Source organism: Pimephales promelas, chromosome 23, assembly GCF_988280905.1.
Source record: "Pimephales promelas chromosome 23, fPimPro1.hap1.1, whole genome shotgun sequence".
Lineage (NCBI taxonomy): Eukaryota > Metazoa > Chordata > Actinopteri > Cypriniformes > Leuciscidae > Pimephales > Pimephales promelas.
In genome coordinates this window covers 935605-954476 of record NC_142791.1, presented here as the reverse complement: position 1 = coordinate 954476, position 18872 = coordinate 935605, and the positions used below count along the sequence as shown (strand labels likewise).

Sequence of the window (18872 nt, the reverse complement as noted above, 5' to 3'; positions counted from 1 at the left end):
CCACGTTTTCTAAACCTCTAATCTAACCTCACGTCTAAGAAAATTATTCATAAAACATAAATATCAGTTGACTCACTGACACAGACCAAAATGAAAAGACTATCGATCAACGCTCAGCTTTGGGATGGGAAGATATACAGGGCAAGATAAGGAGACTGAGGAAAAACAGAAAGAGAGACGGTGATGGAGATGAAAATAAGAGCAGGTATTGAAACAACATTTAAGGCCATTTCTGTTTGTAATATGTGATTGTGTATTGCCAATAATAATCATAATTGTCTGTTTTTCCACTTTTTAGTGTGGATCATTCATTCATTTTCAACATTTAACCTGTTTCTCATGTTTAAGAATATGTTAGTGTGACAAATAATTCATGCTTCTGCACATTGACAGGGTTTTAAAGCTATTGTTATCCAATTATTTGTCTTCAAAATACACATCAGGAAAATCATGATAAAAATCTGATAAAACATGCAAAGTCCTGTTTAGCTGACCAAGTAATTTTCTGTTCATGTATTTGCTATATTTCTTCATTTGAAGGATATGTGGTGTGTGACACCTGTGTGTGTTTGAATTCTGGAAACAGGAACAAGCCAACAACACACACACACTCACTCACACTTGTGTTCTCCATCAATCAGCCTGTATATTAATAATTTCCTCTTTGAATTAAAGCATTGAAATGCAGCTAAATGAAGTGCAGTTGTGCAGCAGTGATTGTGAGTGCATCTGTCTTCATCAGACAGACTGACAGGCTGCATATATCAGCACAAGCGCTGGGAATGAACAACCCGAGAGATCCGTCTCTAATCAATTCCTATTAGTTTAGCATTTCTCATGCAGCCAGGGGCCTCACGGGACACATAAACGGCAGATCAAATTTGAGCAATATGTTTGATGAAATGATGAGACAGGATCATGGTAGGCCTAACTGAACTGCGTGTGTTTGTGTGTGCTGGCCATTTATCACCAATTTCAATTTTACAATTTAAATGTCTCATCCATGCAGAGATTCTTTTTTTTTATCAAACCATCCTTTAACATTAGTGTCACATTATCAACAATGAGGAACGCGGAACATATTTTTCTTGCCAGGTTTCTCAGATTAGGTATTATTATACATTTTTTATTAATTACTGAAGACTGACGCGCTGCTGCCCCCTTCTGGATAGCGGGAGTGCGTGCGGCACCAAATGACATCAGCAGGTCAGAGAGTTTAGTCTATAAACACTGACAGATAGTGCTGCTGCAACACAGTTATGGATATAATGCAATGGATGTCTGCCGAAAGTTAGCAACATAATGTTGGCATACCCATTCATTTATTTTCTTTGTTGACGTATTTCCTATAAAAACAGGAAGTTTAATCGCAGATAGGGCTTTTTTTATTTTACATAAAAACCTGGTTGAAACTCTTTTTACCTGATAGCAATCAATAATAGACGTTGGCGCTAGGTAACCGGTGACATGACGAATGATTAAGGACTTATGAGCGCACGCCTGTGTATGTTACTCCACCCACAGTCAAACACACAATTACATCAACAATAGAAGTGGTCTAAATATTAAAACACGTTCTTCTGTGGAAGTCGCAGGACCAAAAAAATATTAATTCAAACCTTGCATTCAGTCCAAAAGCAATGATAGGATGTCCCACCTGTCAATCCATCAGCCGGAAGTTGAAGCCTCGCGGGAGCCGCCATTGTAGCAGGACTTCTTTTTTTAATTTTTTTTTTATTGATTATTGAACAATAAGAACAAAACAAAAATAGAATATACATCGACAGTGGCATTGACAAATACATGTAAATGAGTATTAAGCAAGGCACATATCACTTAAGGTAAAAATAAGTAAATAAAAATAATTACAATGAAGAAAAAAAAACATAGAAAAATAACAGTAATAATAAATTACAAAGGGGTCACTTTATTCCTCTTTTAAAAGCTCAAGGTCTCTTATGATTCCAGTCAATTTCTGGGCCTTTTTACTTTTCATACATTCCAAAGCTGGAAAAAAATTACAAATCAAGTCTTTTTTATTGTAGCAGGACTTCACCTGCTCCATTGACTCCCATTCATTTTGGCATCACTTTGACAGCGAATAACTTTACATCTGAGGCGCCCATTTGTCCATTATTTATTTCTAATGAAACACGACAATGTATAAAAGGCTATTCCCTTGTATGTTACATTATGGCCCCGTAGAAGCAGTTTTTGTAAAAATAGGCTAACGATTGCGTCATAACGAATCGACTCTGTCGCACACTAATAGAGAAATTACCGTATTGACCGGAAGAGAAGCTCATAGGCAATCGGGGGGATATGGAGGCATAAAGTCTGATAAAGTCCATAAAGAGTTGATCCTGCTGCTCATGGACAGCTAATACTCTCTCTCTTTCCGACTCTGTGAAATTTGGAAGGGAATTATTCAGATTTCACTCGGTACAGCTACTAGAAGACATACAGGCTGCTCACGTGGCAGTAGGCCTGGCGACGGGCTTCAATTTTCTCTGTTGAAATCAATAGGGTCGCTGTTTCCATTTCTTTTACTGTCTATGGCTGACAGTCATCGCCACAAACTAACAGCAGCCACCTTTTACAGTTCCTCCTGGACCAAAACAAGCTTATGCTGCGTTCATGCCAGACTGTTGTAACCGTAATTATGAGACGGCAACCAGTGACGCTCTACCCGGAGCTGGTCCCATCCTCAGACTCGGATTTAAGTGGACGAAGTGGACTGTCTTTATAAAAGATCTTCTTATTAAACTCTCTGTACACTTCCAACGTTCTCAATGCTTCGGTTTGCATGTAGGGACCCTCATTATGTTATTGTGTTAGTGTGGGGCTATTTTGAGCCTTGCTAGTGGCCATTTTTATTTTTCATTACTCTATGCCCGCTAAACAGTTTTTAGAGATAAAACTCTTTACATTCGATTATCATGAAAACAAATCTCAGAGAAGTTACGGTCGACTAGGTACCAATGTGTTATTAGACCAAAGGTTCATTTTGCGACGGAGTTCTCCTAGTAAGTGTGCTTAGAAAATGAACCCCAAGCCAAGTACTTATAAGTTTGTCCACTAGATGTCCCTACTGTTTCTTTTTAAAAGAATATCAACTCTCAAGTGCCCAGAACAAGCCACTGGAGAGTTAGTTCATAGACTAGTTACACTGAAGTGTAGGCTACTGAATTAGTTGGCACTGATTTTTCTTGACAGCCCAAGCAATTTAAAGATCTGATGTGAAGACAAGGAGACTTTCTTTACTATTTGTTAGGTCCCATTCATATTCACGGTCTCTAAGCTTAATTTAAACTACATGGATTTTTCCTATGTTTATCTTTAAGTGTAACATCTGTGACTTTACTTAATAAAACACATGCAGCATTACTTTATGAAAACATATGACAGCCAGACAGCTTTGCTGTGACATATTGATAACCATTCAGGTTTATAACAAGAATGTCATTTAGAGATAACCTAATTGCTGTCTTTTCATAAGAAGCACAGTTTCATAAACAGTGTGTCACATCTGTCCAGTCCACATCCTTCTACAGGGACATCTGTGAGGAATCCTCGAGAAAACAGATTTAATGTATGTTTCAAAGAGTTTAGATGTCTACGGAACAAGGCGATGAGCTATTAGAATTAAATGTCACTTCACTAAACATGAGAACGATTGGGCTGTAATTCTATATTACCGCTGATCTCTGTTGCATTATCGCTGGTCAGAGGTTATTGTTTCAGCTGGAGTTTGAAGAAATTATTTCTCACCATGAGTGGTCAAGCAGAGCCTGGGGTCAGATAACACTCACCTGTGTTGACCATCAATGCCGCAGTAGTTCCATTGCCATGGCAACACAAACTTCATAATAATAATTCTGGAAAAGTGGCAGCGTAGGCCAACAGTCTTCAGGCTACTATAACCCACGTTTTGTATTCCTGCATGTTATTCCTGTGCTCCTTTAGGTTACCTTTACATTGTTACTCCACAGGCTACATTGCATGTGACAAGATAATATTTAAAAACATTATTTATTCATTAACATATTATAAATGCAATATTAAAGCAAATCTCAATCCATTTTAAAATATCCAAGTAGTTCACCAGTTGTAGCCTACCTTTCAAAATTATGTATTTACGTGAAAAATAATTATTATCAGCTTAGTGGCCAGGCTCCAGTACGCTAGCTATCACTGTTTTTGACTGAGAGCATCTTTACAAAGACTCTAATGACAATATTTAAAATATTACTAATACTGTATTGTAGGCTAGAAGTTTGTGCTGTCACTGTGACATTTCAAATGTTATTTTTAATTTAGATTAATATATCGGCCATATCGTGAAATGAATCATCGTTTTGTCAGCATTGGCCAGTGCAATGTTAATAGTGTCTGACTCTGATGTGATGCATCTCTTGTTCTTCAAAGCGAAGTAGGTGCGAGTCAACAAAACGATGAACTTCATCACAGACCATTGAACTTCACCAGCGGACACTCACTCCAACAAGCCTCGTGTCCGTCAGACGGCTCCATCTGTTCGCATGCTGAAGTTCCCCTCGTGTTCTGCTGTCAGACGTGCCGTGCGCGCTCATGTCTAACACACATCTGTATGAGTGTTGGGGTACGAGAGCAGGCATCGCTGAGCAGCTGAGCGACAGAAGAAACTCGGCTTTTCTCTTCTCCTCTCCGAGCGCAGGAAAGCCCTCCTCCAGCCAGCTGTTGATCATGATGTCGATGCAATCCTCAACTATCTTAAAGGAGAACCACGACACTTCTAATATTGCACATGCAGTCTCGTGTGAGATAAAAACCTCCTCAACACTGCGTGGGAATGTAATTTTAGTAGGCAGGTGTTATTGACATTTAGAATAGTGTTTTGGTCTCTCAGGTTAAAGAGTTTACTCAGACCTGAGCTTCCAGACTGTCATGATCTGTATCCTCCTCCTCCTTGCCGCTGTTTACTTTGGACTCAGGATTCATGCGTTGGGTTTGTTACTCAGAGGGGATGATTGTTTAATTCAGTTTTTCTTTCCTCTTTTTTTCTTCATGGCAGTTCCCTCGAGGCCAAACTTCAGAAGAAAGGCCAGTAGATTTCGATGATGTACAAGCAGAGCATTTGTTTTACTCACCCTTGAATCAAAGTTTCCTTTGTGTGTGGGACCGGATCTTTTTCCCAGGCCTCTTCAGACTCCGTTGAGTTCAAAACAACAAAGAGGCCTGCGTCTCCGCGGACTAACAAGAGCTAGAACAGAATCACAGAGCTCTGGGCAGAGAGATGGTCAACAGCCTGAGTAAACAGATCACTGGATCACATCACACTGACTGCACACATGCTCCATAACAAAGCTGGCTATTACCCGGATATTATGCAATGTAATTCTAGTGTCCTGCCTTCTTTTCTTTTTTAAATTCCGTATATAACACTAAACATTTAACATATGAATATTCTACGCTGTCATTGTGGTTATTTTGCATATCATACTTGCATACTTTTTTTTGAGAACATTGCATTGTGGGAAATAATATCATAGTGTATTCTGTCTGCATACTGCATTAAATTCCAGATATTCTATGCAGAGAAAATGTGCATATTGCAAGCAAAAATAGTAGTCTTGATTTATCAGTAACTCACCCGTGTCAGGTCAGGCAACCAAACATTCTTAGTAAAATTGTTGTTGATCTGTGTTGTGCTACTTACATGTTATCACTGTGAAGCTGCTTTGATACAATCTGTATTGTGAAAAGCGCTATATAAATAAATGTGACTTGACTTGACTTGACTTACAAGATAATAATGCAAGTGAAAAACTTATCTTAATTACGCATATGTATGTAAATAGAGTGCAACAGCTGGGTTCCAGAAGAAAAAACTCCATTCACTTTCTCCATATAGCCTAGAAATTGATTTTAAATGATAATTTATAGGCTAAACCTTTAAAAACAGACCTACTGTGAGCTATACGAGGTTGTTACTCGCTTCTGCTGAAGACTTCAACACGTGTTATTTCATCCCTTTTTTTTTAAATAATTGTGTTTAACAGGAAAACATAAGAATCCTGGTGAAAAAATACATTACCCATAATTCTGTACAGAAAATCACACCAATCAGTGAGCCGAAAAACGGCTCACCTGCCAAAACAGCTCTTTAGCTCCGCCCATTCCTATAAAGCACCGCGAATGACATAATCGAGTCATCTCTCTCAAAATACTTAAATGTTTGTATACATATGCATATTTTGCGAGTAGTTTTATATTTCTTTATTGTTTTTAATTCGATTATGCTGTTTGCAATGCTTCATGGGTGGTAGTTCCCTTATTAAAGTCGTGTACCTTTGTCTTTTTGTCCGATTTTCGAATAAAAGTTTGTGTTGTGATTCACCTCGTAGTTGATTAGCTTGGTTAATGGCTTATAGCTAACTCTTGAACAAAGTCTGATTAGAAAAAAATACTTACGGATCCAGTGCCGTTGAAAAACGTGAGTGACCCTGTTAGTGCCGAAGTTACGACCGTACGACGTCACTCTGTAGGCCAAAACGCGGAAGTGAGTTAGCATTTTAGCATTACGCTTCCCTCGCTGTAAAGCCTATGGGATTTTTGAATGGGTTTTTGCTAAATCGCCTGAAATAAGGTCTGTGGTGAACAAAGCCTCTAAATATTCTCACGTTTTGATCTATGACATAGAACACACAGTTATAACCTGCTTGTGGTTTTTTAAACTTTATTGTGTCTGATTGTGTTTTTTAAAATCTTTATATAGGCTTCAAAAAGTATACATTTTAGATTAACTTGTAGATTATCTTTCTAGACCAAACGTGTAAGGGTCAAAACCCTTTGTTAAACACATCTTATTTTTTTGCGATTTTCCAAGTCTATGGGGAAAATGCATTGCTTTTCGACCGAGGGAACCCATGCGCCGCTAACTTCCGGGTTGTCCTACAAAGTGACGTCATCATTTCGGCACTCTATTACTCTTTTCTATCTGATACCTCGTTATAGCCAAATTATACAGCATCCTATGAATCCTTCACTGAGAAGGCAACCCATTTTTCAGCGTATTTTAATTTTTATTAGGGTAAGACTGCTAGCTTAGCAACATGCTAACACCAATCTTGACAATATTGAAATCAACAGGGAGTCCAATCTATATTTTTGTTTGCCATGTATAGTAGCACACTATTAGTTTAGTAGCAAACTCACTGAAATCAATACTGAACCGAGTGTCTAAAGTAATATGTGAGATGCTCATAAATGTTCCAAATCAGTCTCTTATAATGTTTGAAAGGAAGGTTTTGGAACAGAGATACTCTACAAAACCACAGAAGTTAAACCTGTCCTGAACACACTTTCCATGATTTCAGCGTGTCTCTTTGAGACTTGTGGTGGGATGTTTTGCTAGCTGGCTAAAGCTCTCTGCTTTGTTCTCCAATCCCGAGGTTAACGATTTTCCGTCGTGGGAGGCGGGGGAGAGAGCGACGGAATTAGGATTCAGATCCCATCCTCAGCGCGAGCGCCTGTCTGCTGCCTACCCAGCAACCCCGGCGCTTTGTGACAAGGAGATGGATGATATCTGCAGCCTGGCCGGTCGCTCTATAAAGACACACACACACACACACACACACACTTCTCAAAGCCGGCAAGGCTGTGCGCACACACATTCACACATGTAACTAATGTTGTGATGCTGCTGCTGCTGCTGCTACCACCTTTAACGTGTAACACACAAAAGACAACGCATTGTTTATTTACTTCATTCATGAAATTGCACTTATACATGGAGGGAGTATATAAAAGTGTGTTAGGGTAATGATTTCATCTATTAGTAAGTTTCAATAAGTAATTTATACCAGAAGAGAAGGACACCAAATTAATACAGTGATATAAACAGAATTTATTAGTAAACATCTACAACATTTGAAAATACAAATATGCAAGAGGACAAACAAGACTATTAGACTATTATGAGTGTGTGTGTGTGTGTGTGTGTGTGCAACTGTGTGAAAGCAGAATGTCAAAGGATCTGTCTTCTTTTGTCCACCTCTAATGCAGGAGTGCGTGTGTGTCAAACTCACCTGCTGAAACTGCCACTGCAAACTTACACACACACACACACACACAGCTTCATTTCTATGTTGGGAAAAGGGTTTGTGATTTGGAAAACTGTGTGTGTGTGTGTGTGTGTGTGTGTGTGTGTCTTGTTTTCCAATAAAAAATATTAAGACATCCTTAAAACAAGATACATTAATTTTATATATAAATTGTTATAAAACTAAATATACATATATATAGTCCCTCTTTGGTGCTTTTCAAATACATTTATCTTGTTTCTTCTTTATTTATTGTTTCTTCTTGTTTTTTATTCTTATTTATCTTGATTTTTTTTAACTGGAAAACAAGGCAAAAATACTGATATTTATTTTTCAATGCTGTGATTGTGTTTTGAAATTATGAAATTGTTGTATGGCATACGTTAGTGATTAGTAAGCATATATAATGATACCTGCAAGTGCAATTATTGTGATTTACCTGCAAGCTGAAAATAACACATTCTACACCTAAAAAAGAGAAAAAATGGAGCAATTAAAACCATTAATTCAATCAATCAATTAATACAAAAACAACATCAAATACATCTTAGGGATGATTTTGGACACTCATTTAACTTGTTAGTTAATTTCAGGATACTGACAGGTTTATATCTCCGCCAGAGCTCACTGTGTGTCTGGGTTGTGTGTGTGTGTGTGTGAGGATTGCTGGAGTGCTCACACAGCTTTTCGTGCAGGTAAAGGGAGCACCTGCGGCCATCGCTAACCACCATCCGACGGGAGGACGACGCTCGGAGGAGGAGGAGCTTTCACTGGAGTCCGTCGGCGGAGAGAAACCTGCGAGACAGAAGCTAATTATCCTCTAAAGCAAAAAGCCAGTTGTGGTTCAATAACTCCAGCACGCTGCCAGCCAGATACTGCGTTTCCTTGGCAACGCCTCCACAGCAGCACTGCAGACATCACAGAGAAGGCAGGCGGTCACAGGGTACACCGGGCGGGAGGGTGACGGGCCGTCCTCTAGACTGACGCAGGCCAATTACAGGCCATTATTCTCTCCTGAGATTGATTTACTTTCTTTATGTTTGGGGTCCCAGAGATGTATGAAAATAATGACATTTTCAAAATGACTTCAAATTTTTGTAATCACTCTGTCCGACCTAATCAAACCCCATATTGTTGAAGCTTTAACCCTTTAATCACTAAGTAGACGAGCACTTTTTTAGAAATGTGACTGTTATGCACTATAGGGACACTGGGCTCAATCTGAACCTCAACAAAACACAATCAGTTGTACCTCTTCTGTGTGTGAAAATGCATTTAGTTGTTTTATACCTGGGGCATATTTTCATAGGATTGGTGAAAATAATAAAGTACCAATCTGACACATGAATGTTAAGTGTGTCTGTTTTTTGTACACTCCCTGGAAAAAAAAAAAGCTACAAAGGCTGTCACTGGGGCTGTGCCTTTTCAAAAGGTACACTTTTGTACCCAAAGGCTGTATATTGGTACCTTAGTCATACATATTAGCACCTAAAATGTACATATTAGCTCATGAAATGGACATATTACCACCTAAAATGTACAAATTAGGACCTAAAATGGACATATTAGCTCCTGAAATGGACATATTAGCACCTAAAATGTACATATTAGGACCTAAAATTTACATATTAACACTTAAAATTTACATATTAGTAGATAAAATATACATATTACGACCTAAAATGTACATATTAGAACATAAAATGGACATATTAGCTCCTGAAATGGACATATTAGCACCTAAAATGTACATATTAGGACCTAAAATTTACATATTAACACTTAAAATGTACATATTAGTAGATAAAATATACATATTACGACCTAAAATGTACATATTAGGACATAAAATGTACATATTAGCTCCTGAAATGGACATATTAGCACCTAAAATGTACATATTAGGACCTAAAATGGACATTAGCTCATGAAATGGACCTATTAGCATCTAAAATGTACATATTAGCACCTAAAATGGACATATTAGCTCCTGAAATGGACATGTTAGCACCTAAAATGTACATATTAGCACCTAAAATGTACATATTAGTAGATAAAATATACATATTACGACCTAAAATGTACATATTAGAACATAAAATGGACATATTAGCTCCTGAAATGGACATATTAGCACCTAAAATGTACATATTAGGACCTAAAATTTACATATTAACACTTAAAATTTACATATTAGTAGATAAAATATACATATTACGACCTAAAATGTACATATTAGAACATAAAATGGACATATTAGCTCCTGAAATGGACATATTAGCACCTAAAATGTACATATTAGGACCTAAAATTTACATATTAACACTTAAAATTTACATATTAGTAGATAAAATATACATATTACGACCTAAAATGTACATATTAGGACATAAAATGTACATATTAGCTCCTGAAATGGACATATTAGCACCTAAAATGTACATATTAGGACCTAAAATGGACATTAGCTCATGAAATGGACCTATTAGCATCTAAAATGTACATATTAGCACCTAAAATGGACATATTAGCTCCTGAAATGGACATGTTAGCACCTAAAATGTACATATTAGCACCTAAAATGTACATATTAGTAGATAAAATATACATATTACGACCTAAAATGTACATATTAGAACATAAAATGGACATATTAGCTCCTGAAATGGACATATTAGCACCTAAAATGTACATATTAGAACATAAAATATACATATTACCACCTAAAATGTACATATTAGGACCTAAAATTGACATATTAGCTCCTGAAATGTACATATTAGTAGATAAAATATACATATTACAACTTAAAATATACATATTACCACCTAAAATGTATATATTAGCTCCTTTTGAAAAGGTACAGCCCCAGTGACAGCTTTTGTACCTTTTTTCTGAGAGTGTAGGTCTCTCAGCACTTCTGGCCTGGGATGACCATAAAATGTTGGTCCAATCATTGCATTCGGTCCGACCTGCCTGTCAACATATGTATCGTCATACCTCGATGCACTTCATCACACGTCATCAGTGCGTTTCAACCCAAACAAACCCTTTTACAGTCCCTTCTGAACCAAAACAATGAGCTAATGCTGCCTTCACACCATAACTACTGTCACTGGAGGAGATGGAAACCCATGACGCAATACTCACAGCCGTTTGTGACTTGAAGATATGTGTTCAACACTATCAACGTGGAAATCAATCTTCAGCAGTCAGGTGGTACAGGTCAGTGCTCTTTTAGTTGTTTACTGTCATTATTATTCTGAAGGACGGATGTGATTTTTAAAGCTAACTTGCTACTGCTAGCTGCTCCGAAAATTGCCCTGCCTTAAAGGTACACACAACAAAACTACATTGTGCACTGGTGAGGACATTGTATAGTTAGGCCTTAACTCTTAAAACAGCATTTTGAGATTGCATCTCCATCACATTGAGCTCTTTTTAAGTGCTGAAGCTGCTTTAACCATTAAAACAACACAAATGTACACTTCAAAATATAATTTAAGTCCACAACAACAGCCCATTAAAGGGAAAGGCAATGAAAGGTGTATGATACAGTGGGTAAACTATAAACTGACTTATGAATGGCCTGCGATGGCTTATTGCTTTAATAACACACCAATATTCAACAGTAAAATTTAATTAACAATAATCTGAATTACGGGAAGTAATATGCCTTTTATATGCAGGATTGATGCATTTTACCCTGGCTTCAAATGTCAATTAGAATTGAAACTCAGAACTATCAGTTTTATCAAATAAGTCTGAGATGATGTCCAATATTATAACTAATTGTGCTATTTTAAATTCAGTATTGACACCATTATGGTCATTATTAGGGGTGTAACGATACCCTCATGTCACGATTCGATACATATCACGATACGATATTATCCAAGACATGATAAAAGGTTAACAAAAAACATACATGTACTACTGATTAAAATGCTAAATTTGATATTAGATTGTAGGTTTAAATGAATTGGTGCTTGTAACCCAATGACAATAGAGACACCAGAATAACAATATTCATGATTCTGAAGCTGAAAATAATGAAGCTGAAAAAATGAGTCATTGTAGACGAATATGCTTACGAGATATATTTAAAATAATGTCGGCCACTTTTTACTGGCAACATCAGACATTTGCCATTATCAGGACCACAAATATTCCCCCACTGCATTATTATACATTATAATCAACATTATAGTAGTTTAATGTAGTACTGACACTAAAACTTTTTCTCACACAGTAATTTTTATTTTTTGGGGGGACAATCCACGATACGTATTGTTACATTTTTGTATTGCGATGTATCTAGTCATTTATGAATAAGTGAATTCTGTGGCATTTGCTCTGTGTGTGTGCACCTGTTATTTGAAGGGCCCAGTTTCCTCTGACCTGAGCTGATAACATGCACAACAACAATCCCCGTCAACCGCTGGAAGAAATCTTCCTGTAATCCTGTAAATTCTCCCGGCTCCTGCAGTTTCTCCGGCTTGAGCTCTCAGTGCCGGATCTACTTTCAGGACCTTTATCCCAGACAAACGTTACGTTTATTTAAACTGTCTCTTTTGATTCCTCCGTGACCAGTCTTTATCTCCTAAAATCATAACAATTATTTAGAATTTAGTTTCTCTGTGTACACTCTTGATACATTAAATACTCTAATTTCAGTTCATTTCTGTATTGTCCAGATATACCGTGTATGTTCTTTTATCAGTCCATCTGTTTTATGTGTTGCAAACCTGACATCCAGGCAATTTAGACAATTGATCTCATTTCTTTCTGGAAGTCTGGCTTCTGGCTTATCAGGCAGAAAACGAACAATTGTTTTTGCTCCGATACACACAAATGAAACGAGTCAAAAACGTAAATCTGAAACCCCATCAGTGAGGCCGAGACACGCTCGCCGGACCATTCAGAAGTCGGGCCGTTTATTAAATAACGCAATCTTCATTCCTGGCTCGATCCAAGTCTTTGTTCCTCTTCTCATCTATAGCTGATGAAATGCCTCATGTGTGTGTGAGAGAGCGTGTGGGCCGATGGAGAATTTATGTGCTAGCTCAGATGAATAGTGCGAGCGGCACACAAGATTGTATCTGTGCATTGGCAGTGCCAGCCTGTGCCGAGTGTCAGACGGATCCTAATAAAACCGTCTGACCCGCGCTGGGCACCTCGCCGGTCGCGGCTCACTGCTTGGTATGCACAGAGCATGGCAGAGCTTCAGCTGTTGCTGGGAGCGTTGTGGCACAGACCCAGCCTGATTAGTTGGCATCCGCCATTGTTCAGAGCAAAACCAAGCAGGGGAAAAATATAATTAGTTTTCAATTGTTTTGAAACTACAATTCTAATGTGGGTTATTTAGCTAAATTAGCTTTTAAAAAGTTAAACACTCCAGGGAGACAAATAACAAAGCCGGGCGTATGACTTAATGAGTTGACATCTTTAAAACAGGAACGTCCCAAACATTATGACATCGAGATCCATGTAAACATGGACGCCGGACATGTCTACGGATCACTAGGTAATAAAGTCTGTGTAAATGAAGGTGTCAGCATATGTTGGTTCGACTTGTTTGGCTATGCATCACACATATCTTTAATTATTGGATTAAACATCAATAAAATGACATCACATCTGATGGATCCAAGCAGACGTTTCATTAACAGTGCAGGTGCTGAGATCTTCTATGAAGGGCGTCACCATTAAAACGGTTGTGCATTTTACGTCAGATCAAGATATTTTAAAAATAAAACACAATTTTTGATCTGAATCCCGGCCGATGTGCGTTATAGATGAGCGACCAGACAGCCAGACGGAGCGATTAGCACGACGACCCTCTCCTGCAGCCCTCACCCCAAAGAAAAACCATCTCAGCAGACGTACAAGATCGAGTTTTATTTCAAAATAAGAAGAAACCACCATCATCATCATCATCATCATCATGTGAACATATTGAACATTCAGACATGCATCCGCTGGCGTTCTCTCTCTTATCTCTCACAGACGTCGGGACACGTCCAGGGGATCGAGTGCTTTTGCCCTCTGCCCAGGTCCCAAGAGCTTAACCTGTGATTTTCAGCACACAAAGCTCACAAGTTAGGGTCTCAGGGACCAGGAGGAGTGCAGCGGTGTCCGCACAGGTTAGTCACACACATATTGCACCCTCATATCGTCCGGCTCATTCTGCTAATAATGTTCGGCCTATGAAAATAAAATGTGCCTTTCCTGCCGAGTCACACACAGGTACATCATGCACCAAACGCCATGCACACACACACAAAAACATCAGGTAAGAGGAAGCAAAGACGAGCGGTCGGGTTTAAAGATGTCCGTCGAGCCTTTGTCGGTGGAGAAAAGCCTCCGGTCAGATGGTCAGTTTTTCTCTTTGTCCTGTTTCTCATCGTCGGGTTCTCTGGTGAGCAGAACCGCCGGCCTCTGACTGCAGCTTCAGATATAAACGTCTGTGTGTGCGCGTGCGTGCGTGCGTGTGTCTGTCTGCGTCTCATCTCCCGCCACTGACTCCATTACACTGAAAAATGTGTAGCGGCGATTGATCCAGCCACAATCAGAGCCGGCGTTGGGGCAAAACGAACCGATCCGGCTTCCACGACCGCCACCCACCCAGACACGCACCGCCTGACATTGTTCCCGCCGGCTTTTGCATTAAGTTGTCTGTGACTTTGTGAGTGCAGACGAGATCATGCAATAGTAGCCAAAACATACATGTGATTTACAATGCACACACACACACACACACACACACCTTGAAGACTCCCCCCACCCCACCAAATAAGCAGCATCGTTCATCCTTGGGGACGAGACGGTGTGGACACTCCCGGAAATGAGAGCAGCCGCCACGTGCCTCACACACACACATGCACACACACACACACACACACACACAAAATGACTACCTTCAAACCTGTGTCAGCTTTGTCATCATCAAGGAAAAAAAAAGAGAGTGAGAGAAAAAGAGGACAAGCGAAACATCCTGGACAGTGAGATGTGACCGAAAGTAGACACTCGTCCTCGTCAGTCCGATACACACCTTACGCTCGCGACACACACTCCTCCGGTCCGGACACCTGTCCTGGGCGTACCTGGGCCGTCTATGAGACCCGCTCTCGCTCTCTCTGTGTGACTGAGTGCCAGCGAGCGGCAGATTCTGCAGCGAGAGCGAGAACGCTCCCCCCCCCCTCCGTCTCTCGCCCTCCCTCCCTCTCCTCATCTCGGCTCCGCTTCCCCTCTGCACTGATCAATCCCTCACTTTCTCCGAAGGCTCGAAAAACGCAGCCAGAAATGGCGCCTCGCTCTCCACAGCCACACGACAATCTGTCTGACACAATATTGTGACAACATTTCCACAACTGACTATGGAGGGTCATCCACCACTAAACCACCGAAGCTGCAGAAAAGCGTTAGACCGCCACCATTTCTTGAATAATTTCATTAAAAATCTAAGGATAAGCAAGGAAGACAAACAAACAAAAGAGATATCCAAAGGCTTACAATGACAAAAAATAAGCTAACAAAACATTAAAGCGTCAAAAATCAAATGCTAAACAGCAATTTGAACAAAACAAGGAGGTGAAAAAACGAAATAATGAAAAGAATGGAAATTTAAACGAAATGAGAAGATGAAACGACGAAATAATGAAAACAATGGAAATTTAAACGAAGATGAAACAAAATATTGAAAACAATGGAAATTTAAACGAAGATGAAACGACAAAATAATGAAAACAATGGAAATTTAAACGAAATGAGAAGATGAAACGACAAAATAATGAAAACAATGGAAATTTAAACGAAGATGAAACGACAAAATAATGAAAACAATGGAAATTTAAATAATATGAGAAGATGAAACGACAAAATAATGAAAAGAATGGAAATTTAAATGAAATGAGAAGATGAAACGACAAAATAATGAAACAATGGAAATATAAACAAAGATTAAACAACAAAACGATGAAAACAATGGAAATTTAAACAAAGATGAAACGACAAAATAATGAAAACAATGGAAATTTAAACGAAGATGAAACGACAAAATAATGAAAACAATGGAAATTTAAATAATATGAGAAGATGAAACGACAAAATAATGAAAAGAATGGAAATTTAAATGAAATGAGAAGATGAAACGACAAAATAATGAAATAATGGAAATATAAACAAAGATTAAACAACAAAACGATGAAAACAATGGAAATTTAAACAAAGATGAAACGACAAAATAATGAAAACAATGGAAATTTAAACGAAATGAGAAGATGAAACGACAAAAAAATGAAAACAATGGAAATTTAAACGAAGATGAAACGACAAAATAATGAAAACAATGGATATTTAAACGAAGATGAAACGACAAAATAATGAAAACAATAGAAATTTAAACGAAATGAGAAGATGAAACGACAAAATAATGAAAACAATGGAAATTTAAACGAAGATGAAACAACAAAATTTAAACAACAAGGAGACGAAACAAAAAATGATGTAATGAGGAAGGAAGCAAACAATACGTCAACTGGAACAAAACATGGTGAACTGAAAAAAGCAATATAAACAAACAATGTTAGAAAAGTACAAACATAATCATGCAACTGACTGAAAGTCTCAGTTTGAATCAATATAACGGGTCTCATGAGACAAATGTCTGCATAAATAGTTTACAAAAAATTGTTCAGTTTATTACTTCATTCTCAGTAAATTGGACTGTCGCACACATTGTGTTTCAAGAATCAGGACAGGCATATATGTAGAATTATTTCATAAATAACATGCATTAGTGATGAAATCATATGCACTGCTCTATTAAACGAAAAATTAAAAATGACTCCCTATGTGGCTTTCTGTGCACCAGACGCATCTTTATCAGTCTTGCAGCGGCCCTGAATGACCTCTGACCCCTCTGCTTGCACTGGGGGTGTGTGAGAGTCGTGACCCCATCATAGAGGGGAGCTGGGCGCCGACTGCCCACCACACACACACCATTGATTACGAGCTTAATGCACACACTCGCCACGTCTGTTCTACTGCAATGCAGAGCTCCGAACAACACACACACACACACACACACACACACACAAAGCGTGAGAGCTCACAAATCCACATAGATTCAGTGTTTTAAACGAACGCCATCTTGGGCTGCATCTGAACACAGGTTTGTCGATTTGTGAGTGTGTGTGAGTGGGGAAGGTTGGTGGGATCAGCAGGGACCGAAAGGGAATGATGGTGATCAATCAACACACACACACACACACACACACACACAGCATCAGCAGAGTGCTGTCACCACCGGGTACCAGACAGCACGCACACAAATGTAAAAGGCACAAAGAATGCTCGACAGAAGCAAAAACACCACAAACCAAAACCCCGACACAAAGAAGCACATATTAAGTTTGAGATCCTGACTTTACAAGCCTTCACACACACACACTTAGAAGAAATATTCTAACACAAATCCAGAAATTTCCAAATGCAATGATTCATTTAATTCACAGCCAAACATTTTATAGTTTTACAGTTTGTGAAGAAAATGCGAGTAGACGTTACCTCTGCAAAACTCATCTCCACTATACCAGGGTGTTGCTATGCAGTGTTCTGGGTGGTTGCTAGGGCATTGCTGAGGTTTTTTTCAACGCGCTGTTGAAAAAGTGAGGCGTTGGAGAGCACAATTCGTTTGAATGCAAAATACATTTTCACTGCTAGAAAATTTCCCTTTAAGTGGTTGGTAGGGCGTTAATGAGGTGTTCCCTAAAATGTTTTATGCTAAGGTGTTTTAGGTGGTTGCTAGGGTGTAGCTAAGGCGTTTTGGTTGGTTGCTAGGGTGTAGTTAAGGTGTTTTGGATGGCTGCTAGGGTGTGGCTAAGGCGTTTTGGGTGGTTGCTATGGTCTAGCTAAGGTGCTTTGGATGGCTGCTAGGGTGTGGCTAAGGCATTTTGGGTGGTTTCTAGGGTGTAGCTAAGGCATTTTGGGTGGTTGCTATGGTCTAGCTAAGGTGTTTTGGATGGCTGCTAGGGTGTGGCTAAAGCGTTTTGGGTGGTTTCTAGGGTGTAGCTAAGGCGCTTTGGGTGGTTGCTAGGGTGTAGCTAAAGCATTTTGGATGGCAGCTAGGGTGTAGCTAAGGTATTTTGGGTGGTTGCTATGATCTAGCTAAGGTGTTTTGGATGGCTGCTAGGGTGTGGCTAAGGCGTTTTGGGTGGTTGCTAGGGTGTAGCTAAGGCGTTTTGGGTGGTTGCTAGGGTGTAGATAAGGTATTTCGGGTTTTGGATGGCTGCTAGGGTGTTGCTAAGGCTTTTTGGGTGGTTGCTAGGGTGTAGCTAAGGCGTTTTGGGTGGCTGCTAGGGTGTAGCTAAGGTATTTAGGGTGTAGCTAAGGTATTTTGGGTGGTTGCTAGGGTGTAGCTAAGGCGTTTTGGGTGGTTGCTAGGGTGGCTTGCTTACTATCTTAAGTCACAAACGCCAACCTGATGTCTATAAGGATCGGTCCCGTCTTCGATGTGCATCTATGGAATCTTTTCACCCAGTTTATTGACAATTATACGTCTGATTGCTTTGAAAAAGGAATCAGCACGTCTCTCCTCAAAATGCCACAATTGCTACACTGAGCATTGTCTGAACTGTGTATTTTGAGCACTTCTCGCGTTGTTTTTGCCTCTTCACGATGTCTCCCTTGGTTTAATCCTCATTTGTATGTCACTTTGGATAAAAGTGTCTGCTAAATGACTAAATGTAAATGTAACTCTTGATGCCATCACCTCAAGTCTTAGTC

At 39.1% G+C, this 18872-nt stretch overlaps 1 long non-coding RNA gene across 1 annotated transcript in view; it reads right to left on the bottom strand.

The window, feature by feature from the left end:
• Window positions 1-5395: 5395 nt before the first annotated feature.
• LOC120483058 (uncharacterized) overlaps window positions 5396-18872 on the bottom strand; it is a 52178-nt gene continuing 38701 nt past the window's right edge. The window contains exons 3-5 of the long non-coding RNA XR_005623528.2: window positions 8764-8879; window positions 8524-8552; window positions 5396-7587 (exon numbers count right to left, since the gene is read on the bottom strand). This is a non-coding gene — a long non-coding RNA (uncharacterized LOC120483058). The remainder of the gene's footprint in view (window positions 7588-8523; window positions 8553-8763; window positions 8880-18872) is intronic.